We start from the raw sequence: 13273 nt of genomic DNA, 5'->3' as shown, positions 1-13273 counted from the left end.
CTAAGGCAGGAACAAGCCCTTGAGTCCAGGAGTTTGAGGCTAGCCTGGGCAACATAGTGGGACCCCATCTCTACCAAAATAATAATAGTAATAATTTTTAAAAACCTCCTAAGTCATGACTGCTTTCCTTCGTTGCAGAAACCAGTAGGTATTTGGGTGTAGAAATGAAACCCCTAATTATATTAATAAGCTTAAGAATGAATTATTTCCTACTTTGTCATTTGTTTTACTTTTTTAAACTAAGGTTCTCATTAGATATTTTGAGAAACCGTTTAAGATTATAATTTCGTATGCAAAGGAGAAAATTTAGAAAATGGTGAAGCCAACTTTTTTACTGTATAAACATTTAATTATAATTATATATGTGTCTATGTGGACATTTATTTAGCAAGGCTTTGCTTTAAGGGGAAAGGAAAACACAGAAGGCCAACATTTATGGAACATTCTAGTGGGCTAGGCCCAGTATGTTAATCATCTCATTTCATGTTTGCAGTTATCCTCCAAGGTGGATCCTATTATCTTCATTTTACAGATGTGGAAATTGAGGCTTAGAGGATTTGACAAAGTACCCCGATTGTTAATGGCAGATCTAGGTTTAAACCCTGGGCTTGGCTGGGTGCGGTGGCTCATGGCTGTAATTCTAGCACTTTGGGAGGCTGAGGTGGGTGGATCACCTGAAGTCAGGATGGAGACCAGCATGACCAACATGCTGAAACCCTGCCTCCACTAAAAATGCAAAAATAAGCTGGGCATGGTGGCAGGTGCCTATAATCCCAGCTATTTGGGAGGCTGAGGTAGGAGAATCACTTGAACCTGGGAGGTGGAGGTTGCAGTGAGCTGAGATTGTGCCACTGCATCCCAGCCTGGGCGACAGAGCCAGACTCCATCTCAAAAAAGAAAAAAAAAAAAAACATACATACATATATATATATATATATATATGTGTATATATATAACAGCAACACCCCTGGGCTCTTTGTCTACAAATTCCATTAGCTTCTCTAGCAACACCATTGTTTTGTACAACCAAAGAGAAGTTGACATTAATTCATTATCAAGTTATTTGTATCAATATACTAAATATCCTAAAATGGAAGTATGTTACTGAATTATTTACTGGAGTGATAACATTTCTGGAGCATATATCTCCAAAACTGTAATATAAATTAAGAATATGAACCTTCTCAGTGGAAAGGGACGGTTCAAGTTAACATTCGCATTTGCCATTCTTTGGTAAAACCGGAAACATAGATACAATTTTAGATTACCTTCAAGCTATTATAAGTCTTGAAGGAAATCTTGATTGTTTTTAGAAAGCTTCTATGTCTATCTAGATTGTATCTTACAAACAGGCACTTTAAGATGTCATTATATGAATATTCAGAAACTAAGCTGTAATAGAGCCTAGATGAGAATGTGTGATAATCTAAAGATATCATTTAAGTCAGGGCTTTAAAAATACATGACTTCAAGTGAAAAACTAAGCCTTGTATACAAGTTCTTCACAATTCACCAAGCATGCTCTAAACCTGCATCTATCCTGAGTCCTTTAAAAGCAGACTTATAAAAGGGAGATGAAAGAGATTTTCAAAATACATTTTTGAAGTGCAAAGTAAAATGTATTTAATATTTTAATTGTTTAATTGTATGAAATGAGTCACTTAAACTAATAGCTGCTGCTGGGAGTGACAAAAGCTTGACTAAGATTATTCAATGGGGAAGCTGGTTTATGGCTTTCTGGAGCTAGTGGCCAGGTATGGTTTAGATTATGGGTTCCTTGTTGGATTATGATTGTTACTGCCTCTTTTAAAACTCCCTATAGTAGCTTTTATAGTGCTTTGCACATGGTGGTTCCTTAGTTGAGGTTGACTGCCAGCTTATGGTCATTTAAATTCAGATTTAGGGCCAGGCACGATGACTCATGCCTAGAAGTCCAGCACTTTGGGAGGCTGAGGCGGGCAGATCACCCAAGGTCAGGAGTTCGAGACTAGCCTGGCCAACATGGTGAAACCCCGTTTCTACTAAAGATACAAACATTAGCTGGGGATGATGGCGTATGCCTATAATCCCAGCTAGTTGGGAGCCTGAGGCACGAGAACTGCTTGAAACCAGGAGGTGAAGTTTGCAGTGAGCCGAGATCATGCCACTGCACTCCAGCCTGGGCAATAGAGTGAGACTCCATCTCAAAAAAAAAAAAAAAATTCAAATTTAGGGCCAGGCGCAGTGGCTCATGACTGTAATGGGACTGAGGTGGGAGGATCACTTGAGCCTGGGAGTTTAAGGCTGCAGTGAGCCATGATTGCACCACTGTACTCCAGCCTGGATGACAGAGCAAGACCCTGTCTCAAAAAAAAAAAAAAAAAAAAAAAAAAAAAATCAGATTTAATTTTGTGTTGATCATAGCTTAAAAAACAAGAAAAATGGCCGGGCGTGGTGGCTCATGCCTGTAATCCCAGCACTTTGGGAGGCGGAGGCGGGTGGATCACGAGGTCAAGAGATCGAGACCATCCTGGTCAACACAGTGAAACCCCGTCTCTACTAAAAATACAAAAAATTAGCTGGGCATGGTGGTGTGTGCCTGTAATCCCAGCTACTCAGGAGGCTGAGGCAGGAGAATTGCCTGAACCCAGGAGGCAGAGGTTGCGGTGAGCCGAGATCGCGCCATTGCACTCCAGCCTGGGTAACAAGAGTAAAACTCTGTCTCAAAAAAAAAAAAACAAGAAAAATATATTGCTGTTTTAAAATTTTTATTTTTTATTGGATATTGCACAGGTATAAATCAATTTACCCATAAATCTATTGTCCAGTTTAATAAGTAGAATGTTATGAGTTTAATCAACATTTTCTTTCTTTTTTTTTTTTGAGACAGAGCCTTGCTCTTTTGCCCAGGCTAGAGTGCCACATGGTGTGATCTTGGCTCACTGCAAGGTCCACCTCCTGGTGGTTCTAGATTCTCCTGCCTCAGCCTCCTGAGTAGCTGGGATTACAGGCGTGCACCACCATACCTGGCTAATTTTTTGTATTTATGGAGATGAAATTTCGCCATGTTGCCCAGGCTGGTCTTGAACTACTGAGCTCAGGTGATCCTCCTGCCTTGGCCTCCCAAAGTGCTGGGATTACAGGTGTGAGCCACTGTGCCTCGCCCATAGTCAACATACACCCTTCCTCATAGAGAATTTAGTCTTTAATAACTTGCTATTTTTTCCTAGTAAATTTTCAAATGGATGTAATTCACGTTACAAAATACATTCCTTTACATAAATGTACAGATCCCTGGTTTTTAGTATATTCTTAAAGTTATGTGCCCATCACAGCTATTCAATTCTAGAACATTTTCTTTTCCTTTTTTGGAGGTTGGGTCTTGCTGTGTTGCCCGGGCTGAAGTGCAGTGGCTTTTCACAGGCGTGATCATCACGCGCTATAGCCTTGAACTCCTGGGCTCAATCAGTTCTCCTGCGTCAGCCTCCTGAGTAGCTGGATTTCAGGTGTGTGTCACCTTGCCTGGCCAATTCTAGAATATTTTCACTATTCCCAAAAGAAACCTCATACCCGTTGACAGTCACTCCCTATTTCCCCATTTCCCCAACCATTGGCAGCTTACTATTCTGTACTTTCTATCCTTACAGATTGGCCGATCTGGCCATTCCCTGTAAATGAAATCATACAATGTGTGGCCTTCATTTTGCTTAGCATAATGTTTAATAAAAGGTCTGTGTTGCAATATGAAGCAGTACCTCATTCCTTTTCATGGCTTAATTATAGATAAAATTTTTTTTTGAGATAAAGTCTTTCTCTGTCTCGCAGGCTGGAGTGCAGTGGTGCAATCTTGGCCCACTGCAACATCCGCTTCCTCGGTTCAGACCATCCTCTCACCTCAGCCTCCCAAGGAGCTGAGATTCCAGGTGTGTGCCACCACAGCCGGCTAATTATATTTTTAGTAGACTTGGGGTTTCACCATGTTGGCCAGGCTCTTCTCGAACTCCTGGCCTCAAGTGATCCGCCCACCTCAGCCTCCTAAAGTGCTGGGATTACAGTTGTGAGCCACCACACCTGGCCTTATGGTTTAATAATATTTGATTGTACAGATAGGCAACATTTATATTATTGGATGTTTGGGTCGTTTCCACTTTTTGGCCGTTATGAACAATGCTGCTATGAACACTCACATACAAGCTTTTTTTTTTTTTTTTTTTGAGGCAGAGTCTCACACTGTCGGCCAGGCTACAGTGCAGCACATACAAGCTTTTATTTAATCACCTGTTTTGGGTTCTTTTGGATATATACCTAGGGGTGGAATTGCTGGGTCATATGTAATTCTATGTTTAGCTTTTTGAGGAACTGCCAAGCCTTTCCACAGTGCCTGCACCATTTTACATTCCCACCTATAGCGGACCACGGTTCCAATTTCTCTACCTCCTGGCCAGCACTTTACTCTCTTTTTGGTCCTAGCCATTCTAGTCAGTGTAAAGTGATATCTCATTGTGGTTTCCATTTGCATTTCCCTAATGACTAAGTATGTTGGAAGTCTGCATCTACTGGCAATTTGTATATCCCCTTTGAAGACGTTTCTGTTGAAATCCTTTGTCTGGCTTTCAGTGGGGCACATGTCTTCTGTTGTTGAGTTGTAAAACTTCCTTATATGTCCTCAGTGCTCGACCCTCATCAGATATTTGATTTACAAAAATTTTCTTCCATTCTGTGGGTTGTCTTTTCACTTTTTCGTAGTGACCTTTATTTAAGACACAAAAGTTTTCCATTTAAAAATCTAAAATAAATTATTATTATTATTACCACTATCTTTTGAGACGGAGCCTCACTCTGTCGCCCAGGCTGGAGTGCAGTGACACGATCTCGGCTCACTGCAACTTCCGCCTCCCAGGTTTAAGTGATTCTCCTGCCTCAGCCTCCTAAGTAGCTGGGATTACAGGTGTGTGCTAGCACACCCAGCTAATTTTTGTATTTTTAGTAGAGACAGGGTTTCGCCATGTTGGTTAGGCTGGTCCTGAACTCCTGAGCTCAGGTGATCCACCCTCCTGGGCCTCCCAGAGTTGCTGGTATTACAGGTGTGAGCCACCACGCCCAGCCAAAATAAATTATTTTTTACATCAGATAGGCAATGTACTGATGTTGTAATGAGGTTTGAGAGAGAGGCACGTGTCACACAGGAGTGTAAAAACCCTATCACTGTGCTTGTGAACCACAAAAGGATCAAAAGTTTTATTTTATTTTATTTTATTTTAATGGAATCTTGCTCTGTCTCCCAGGCTGGAGTGCAGTGATGTGATCTTGGCTCAATACAACTTCCGCCTCCCTAGTTCAAGCCATTCTCGTGCCTCAGCCTCCCAGTAGCTGGGATTGCAGGCATTTGCCACCATGCCCAGCTAATTTTTTTGTATTTTTAGTAGAGTCTGGGTTTCATTATGTTGCCCAGGCTGGTCTTGAACTCCTGAGCTCAGGCAATCTGCCCACCTCAGCCTCCCAAAGTGCTAGAATTATAGGTGCCTGGTCTAGGATCAAAAGTTTTAAATTTCGGTGAAGTTCAGGCTGAGCACAATGGCTCACCTGAGGTTAGGGATTTGAGATCAGCCTGGACAACATGGCAAAACCTTGTCTCTACTGAAAATATAAAAATTAGCCAGGCATGGTGGTGCATGCCTGTAATCCCAGCTACTCTGGAGACTGAGGCATGAGAATCTCTTGAACCTGGGAGGCAGAGGTTTCACTGAGCCAAGATCTCGCCACTGCAATACAGCCTGGACGACAGAGTGAGACTCTGCCTCAAAAAAAAAAAAAAATTTGATGAAATTCAGCGTTTCTTTTTTCTTTTTCTCTTCCCTCCCTCTCTTCTTCTCTCCTCCCTTTCCCCTTCCTTTTTCCTTCCTTCCTTCCTTCCTTCCCTCCCTCCTCCCTCCCTCCCTCCCTCCCTCCCTTCCTTCCTTCCTTCCTTCCTTCCTTTCGTCAAATGCAGTAGTAAGAAAAGGGGAAATAACAGAACAAGGAGTTCAATCTGTAACTCAGTGTGAACAATCAATTGGGATAGCTCACTACCTTCAGACCAGCTTTCTTTTTTTCTTTTAGTTCCTTGTGCCTTAGTTTAACATTAACATTCCTGAATCCAAGCTCACAAAGATTTATACTTTTGTTTTCTTCTAAGAGTTTTATAGTTTTAGCTCTTACATTTAGGTCTTTGGCCCATTTGGAATTAATTTTTGCACATGGTGTAGGGTAGGGGTCCAGCAGATTCATTCTTTTTCATTTGGATACCCATTCGTCCCAGCACCATTTGTTGAAAAGACATTTTACCCCATTGTATTGTCTGAAGCTTGCTCTTTTTCACTCAACATTTTGATCCTGAGATTGCTGCATATAACTACAAATCATTCCTTTTTTTTTTTTTTTTTTTTTGGTGGGGGTAGGTGTGGGGATAGAGTTTTGCTCTTGTTACCCAGGCTGGAGTGCAGTGGCATGACCTTGGCTCACTGACACCTCCGCCTCCTGGGTTCAAGCGAGTCTGATGCCTCAGCCTCCAGAGTACTTGGGATTACAGACGCACGCCACCATGCCTGGCTAATTTTGTATTTTTAGTAGAGTCAGGGTTTCACCATATTGTCCAGGCTGGTCTCAAACTCCTGACCTCAAATGATCCACCCACTTTGGCCTCCCAAAGTGCTGGGATTAGAGGCGTGAGCCACTGTGCCTGGCCTAAATCATTCATTTCTTTATGGCTAAAAAATAGTATCCTTTCTATGAATCTGCCATGATATATATTTATTCTTTGTTCCATACGCATTGGTTTGTTTCCAGAGGTTGCTGTTAGGAACACCGTTGCTCTGAACTCATTTGAACGTGTCTCTTACTACGTGTGCCTGAGTTTCTCTCTAAGGGTATGAGCCTAGAAGTGTAGCACGTGCGTGTTTTCCGAAGCGATTGTCATACTTATGCTCCTATCAGTGATGTGTCAATTACATTTTGGAAAATAGTTTTAAGCATTCTGTTTGTTTTGTCTCTCACTGAAGAGAGTCATTACTAAAAAGAAACAAGTGGTATTTGCAAGTGAGATTTGCCTTGTAGGCCTCTGATATTTTATTAGCAAGAATTAAACAAACAAAACTCCAGTAGCTGGAGAACGCGGTGTGCGATTAGTATTGCTTAGTTTTGTTTATTTATTTTATTTTATTCTTTCACAGTGAAGACTTAAGTATCTCTTTACATTTTAAAATATTAATATGCAGCTTTAACAGGTCTCTGGCTGGCTGAGGTAGTGGTTTGTTTGTGTTTGAGACAGGGTTTCACTCTGTCACCCAGGCTGGAGTACAGTGTGGTGGTACAATCACAGCTCACTGCAGCCATGACCTCCCAACCCCAAGCGATCCTCCCACCTCAGCCTCCTGAGTGCCTGGGACCACGGGTGTGTACTGCCATTCCCAGCTAATTTTTTTGATTTTTTTTTCTTTTTCTTTTTTTTTTTTTTAAGGGATGAGGTCTTTCTATGTTGTCCAGGCTGGTCTTGAACTCCTGGACTCAAGAGATCCTTCCACCTTGGCCTCCCAAAGCACTGGGATTATAGGGGTGAGCCACCTCACCAGCCTGGTGAAGGTTTTTGTTAGTAGTAGGTGGGTCTGTGTGTTAATTAAAGCAACATCACACCAGCCCACTATTGTTCTCTTACCTAGGGTCTGGAGCAAGTATGATAGAGCAATTGGGCCAGGCTCGGTGGCTTACATCTGTAATCCCGCACTTTGAGAGACCGAGGTGGGTGCATCATGAGGTCAGGAGTTAAAGACTAGCCTGACCAACACGATGAAACCCTGTCTCTACTAAAAATACAAAACTTAGCCGGCTGTGCTGGTGGGCGCCTGTAATCCATCTACTCAGGAGGCTGAGGCAGGAGAATTGCTTGGACCTGGGAGTCGGAGCTTGCAGTGAGCCGAGATTGCGCCACTGCACTCCAGCCTGGGCGACTGAGCGAGACTTTGTAACAGCAACAACAACAAAAAATAGAGCAGTTGACAGAATCAACAGCTATGAAAGGGAGGTGGGGGTGCTTCGTTTTCTTGGTACCCATCTATTATCATTCAGTGGTTATGCTAAGACAGAGTTCTGCTCATAATGATGAGACACGTGCCCTATTTCATGATCTCATTCACTAGTATCAGGTAAAAGGGTCGAAGGATGCAAGGGCCGATAGCGCTCAGAACCTTGAAAAAGTAGGACATTCTCTCTGGAGTGGGCACATCTACAAAGCACAGCACACCGGTCACCAGGGATGGCCAGCAGGAGGTAAAGAAAGGCTCCTGGAAGGTGGGAGGGCTGGGGAGGTGGACAGCCTGCCTGGCAGAGAAGCATGTTGGAAAGTGATCCACCTGGAGCTGGGGCACGGGGACAGAATGCCACTTACGAGGCAGGAGTGAGAGCAGGAGAAAGGAGGAACTGATAAGGTGCCCCGGGCCCAGGGAAACCTGGGTCCTAGTAGGTCACTAGGCCCTTTGTTAAAGAAATGGGAGCTTGAAGACCAGAAGGCACCTTGGTGTCAGAAACAGGGTAACGTTATGACTGCTTATTATACCTGAGGCACAAGACAGAGCTAGATAGAATTGATCCTGTTCCTCTTACACAGAGTAATAATGATGATCATTCTGGGGATACTTAATAAGGGCTAAGCACTTACGTATGTTAATTTGTTTAATCTACACAATGATCCTGTGAAGTAGATTCTGTTACTGTTCCTTTGTTACAAATGGGAAACTGAGGCACAGAGAGGGGAGTGGCAGAGCCAGGGTTTGAACCCAGATACTCTGGCTCCAGAGTTCAAGCTCCCTTTCCATGGTACTGCACTTCTTCCAGAAAAACCATGGTCTGGGGAGTCAAGCAGGCTCGATTTCTTTCTTTTTTTTTCTGAGATGGCATTCCCTCTTGTTGCCCAGGCTGGCATGCAATGGCGCAATCTCAGCTCACTGCAACCTCTACCTCCTGGGTCCAAGCGATTCTCCTGCCTCAGCCTCCCAAGTAGCTGGGATTACAATCATGTGCCACCACGCCTGGCTAATTTTTGTATTATTGGTAAAGATGGGGTTTCACCATGTTGGTCAGGCTGGTTTCAAACTCCCAACCTCAGGTGATCTGCCTGCCTTGGCCTCCCAAAGTGCCGGGATTACAGGCGTGAGCCACCTCGATGGACCTAGGCTTGGTTTCTAATCTTCATTTCAACCTCATACTATCTTTCTTTTATGACCCTAGGCAAATCAACGAAATTGTCTATGACTCACAGTTTCCTTCTTAATTGAGATGCACATCACACATGAAAGTGCCTCACCTCTTGCCTGGCCCTCAGTAGGGACTTAGTAAATAGCCCTTAATACTACTCCTACGAATAAACCTTTCCAAACCGAGCACAGGACTTGGCCTGGAGCCTTGGGCAGGGTTTAATGTGTGCTGAGGATCAGGTAATTTGTCTAGAGGGGATGAGAAACAGGGAGGTCAAAATTCCGGGTAGATACTGACAAAACTCGGTGCTCACGGCACAAGCTCCCGTAGCCTTGGAATTAACCAAGTTCTCCAGCGTGACCAGAGACTAGGTTAAAATCTCAAAGACCTCATACCTCATCCCTGAAATTGGGCTCTTGATTGCCTGTGACCTTACCTTAAACAAGCCCTGATTTAACCTAAAAGAGAATAAATCAGAAGATGACAAGGTCTGCTGTTTCATCTTCCTACATATTTCTTTCTTTCTTTTTTTTTTTTTTTTTGAGATGGAGTTTCGCTCTTGTTACCCAGGCTGGAGTGCAATGGCGCGATCTCGGCTCACCGCAACCTCTGCCTCCCGGGTTCAAGCAATTCTCCTGCCTCAGCCTCCTGAGTAGCTGGGATTACAGACCTGCACCACCACGTTTGGCTAATTTTGTATTTTTAGCAGAGGGGGTGGGTTTCTCCATGTTGGCCAGGCTGGTCTTGAACTCCCAACCTCAGGTAATCCACCTGCCTCAGCCTCCCAAAGTGCTGAGATTACGGTGTGAGCCACTGCACCAGGCCTTCATATTTCTCTTGATATTTAACTTCCTTTTTTCTTTTCTTATGTTTCCCATTTGCAAGTTACTTTCTAGTTCCTGTCATTCATCTCCTTAGTACTGTTATCCTCTGTAATGAGTTGGCTGCTAGATGTAACTTCAGCGTTTTTGAGAATCTGAGACTGATGGAGGAGAAATGGAAAGATAGGAATAGAAAGAGATTCCATTAGGAATTAAATTTCTTGTTATTCTTTTTCTGATATGAAACCAAATTGGAGGTTAGATCATCCAGAAAGAGAATTCGGTATTTTCCAGTCTTCTAAACTGCCTGCTCTTAAGAATGATACAGGGTGCTAGGTAGTTCTGAGGACAGCACAGAGAATTTGTATTTTTAGCAAACACTGTCCGTGATTTGAGTATTATATGGGAATTAAACTTAAACCTTCTTTAGATGAAGCCCCTAAGTTTGACCCATTAGCTCAGTACAGAATTACTGAATTGGTTTTTTTTTGAGATGGAGTTTTGCTCTGTCACCAAGCTGGAGGGCAGTGGTGCGATCTTGTCTCACTGCAACCACTGCCGCTGGGTTCAAGCGATTCCCCTGCCTCAGCCTCCTGAGTTGCTGGGACTACAGGCACGCGTCACCACGCCTGGCTAAGTTTTTTGTATTTTAGTAGAGACGGGGTTTCACCATGTTGGCCAGGATGGTCTCGATCTCCTGATCTTGTGATCTGCCCACCTTGGACTCCCAAAGTGCTGGGATTACAGGCATTTGCCACTGCGCTCGGCCATATTTTCAGTATGGCAATACTGTCAAGAAAAAGCAGTTTATAATGTGTTTAATTTTTTTTCTTTGTTTTTAAGTATGGAAAAGTTTAAGGCTATGTAAAAAACAGAGAGAATGGGGCTCCTCTCTGGCCTCAGCCCGTGTGCCATCATTGCCGTCATGCTGGGCATTGCTCTCTGCCGCTGTGCCGGGGCTCTGAGGCCTCCTGCACCTCTGGCCCCACCACTGCTATCCTGTCAGTTTGCTGCTGCCCCCGTGGTTCACATGAGGCAGATGAGGAGTTTGATGCTTGCTGGGTGGCATGCTTCAACAAGCCAGAGATAGATGCCTGGGGATTGCATAAAGAATTGAACACACATGCTGGCTGTGGTCTGGTTCCCGAACCCCAAATCACTGATGTTGCGTTGCAGGCATGCAGACAGTTAAATGCTTTTGCTAGGGCGATTTGCCTCCTCGAGGGTGTTAAGGACAAAGCAGGACCTCATAAGAAAAATCTTACCCCTATGTCACCCAAGAACTCAGACCTACTTTAAATGAATTGAGAATTTCCACTCCAGAGGACCTGGGCCTAGACGAAGTGTAAACCCCACGGAGAAGCTTCCTGAGGACTTTTTGGTATTGCTACTTGATTGTAAGCAGTCCCCTGGAAATGCTGATGATAACATGTTACCTTATTTGAACAACTTTTTCTTTATTGAATACCAAACCACGTTACAGTATCTTGGACTTTAATAAAAGGGAAATGAGTTTGAACTGAAAAAAAGAATGGTGTGATGGACTCCCATGTACCCTCAACCCAGCCTTATCAGTTTTCAAACCATGACCAAGTAAGAGGCACTTTGGAAAGAGAACATAGGAGGAATTACCAAACAGTAAAGGCAGAAATTAAAAGCAACTATGCCTGCTTTGTTTAGAACACCCCAAACCCAGAAACAATCCAGATGTCTACCAATCGGTGAGTACATCAAGCAATTGTGGTATGTCCTTTCATTGGAATACTATTCAGCAGTAAAAAGGAGTGAACTATTTATATGTATAACATGGAAGAAGTTCAAAATAAAATAGGAAAAATAGGAATAGGAATAACAACAAACCACAATCAGTGCCATGTCAACAGAGAATATCCGGGACAAAGGGGAAGGTCCAGTTGAATTGAAATACTCACCAGTTTCTGAGCACCTTCTATGTTTTTCTGTTTCCGTGTCTTTGCACATTCTCTTTTTTTTATTTTTGTGTTTTGAGACAGGGTCTTGCTCTGTCACCCAGGCTGTAGTGTGGTGGCATGATCTTGGCTCACTGCAACCTCTGCCTCCTGGGTTCAAGCAATTCTCCCATCTCAGCCTCCTGAGTAGCTGGAACTACAGGTGTGTGCCACCAGGCCTGGCTAATTTTGTATTTTTTGTAGAGACAGGGTTTCACCATGTTCACCAGGGTGGTCTCAAACTCCTGAGCTCAGGGCATCCACCCTCCTCAGCTTCTCAAAGTGCTGGGATTATAGGCATGAGCTCCCATGCCTGATCTCTTTGCACACTGTCTTGATTTATTATCCTCTTTTGTTGCCATTCACTGCTGTCAAAATTCTACCTACTCTTCAGGGTCCAACTGAAATGCCACATTCCCAGGAAAGGTTTTTCTCATCACCCCAGCCATACTTCATTTCTCTCCTGCCCTTCTGTAGCTCAGGACCCTCTCTAGATGTCACTCCCATTAGATTGTAGGTTTCCTAACAGCAAGACACACGTCATCATCTCCACATCCCTTGGGTCAGCACAGCCTGTTTTAGAATACAAGTCTAAGCCCCTTTGTGTGACATTTAAAGTCCGCCTGGACTGACTTCATTAAGCCTCATCCTCTGCTCTTCCCTGGTGTCCTGGGCCCCAGCCAAATCAAACCACCGTTCCCCAAATGTACTATGTAGTTAACTTTTAATATCTCTTCTTTTTATTGCCTTGGTTCTCTGAAAAATCAGAGTTAATGGAATGTTGGCTACTACGATTATGTGGACATGGTTATGTAACGGCTTTGCGATGCCCTTAATAAATGAAATCTAAAATGTTACATCTTTTGGAAACTGGTAACTCATTCTAACTTTATTCTGCCTGAAGCTTTATAACATTTTCTGAAGATTGTGTTGTACTCTTCTTTCATCTAGATGATTTGGTCAACAGCAATAAAGTTTCAGCTTAGCCTTGATAAATATGCAAGAGTCATGTCTTTCAGAATGAAGACAGTGACTTTTGAAAATCAAGCTTGCCTAAAAAAAAAAAAATCTGAGTAGGGTTTATATTTACTACATGTGTAAAAATGTACTGCCTTTCTTCATTCTTCTTTGCTCATTAGGTTGAAGAACAATTGCAAAAATTAAAGGCGTGGCATTACCAGCATTATGCATAGATTGATATGGAAAATAGCATGTGAGGTATGGAGAATGACTAGAGTCTTACGGACCCAGGTACTTACTGAAAATTTCACTTAATTTTGG

General features: G+C 43.1%; 1 protein-coding gene and 1 non-coding gene across 2 annotated transcripts in view; one reads left to right on the top strand and one right to left on the bottom strand.

Moving 5' to 3' along the window:
• PITPNC1 (phosphatidylinositol transfer protein cytoplasmic 1) overlaps nucleotides 1-13273 on the top strand; it is a 321680-nt gene that overhangs the window by 23570 nt on the left and 284837 nt on the right. The window lies entirely within an intron of this gene.
• LOC120367060 (small nucleolar RNA U13) lies at nucleotides 5104-5209 on the bottom strand. The gene has a single exon (XR_005581559.2). It is a non-coding gene; the product is annotated as a small nucleolar RNA U13 (small nucleolar RNA).

Source organism: Saimiri boliviensis, chromosome 17 (genome assembly GCF_048565385.1).
Source record: "Saimiri boliviensis isolate mSaiBol1 chromosome 17, mSaiBol1.pri, whole genome shotgun sequence".
Lineage (NCBI taxonomy): Eukaryota > Metazoa > Chordata > Mammalia > Primates > Cebidae > Saimiri > Saimiri boliviensis.
Note: the sequence above shows the minus strand (reverse complement) of the source record. Positions and strands in the feature narration are given on the sequence as shown.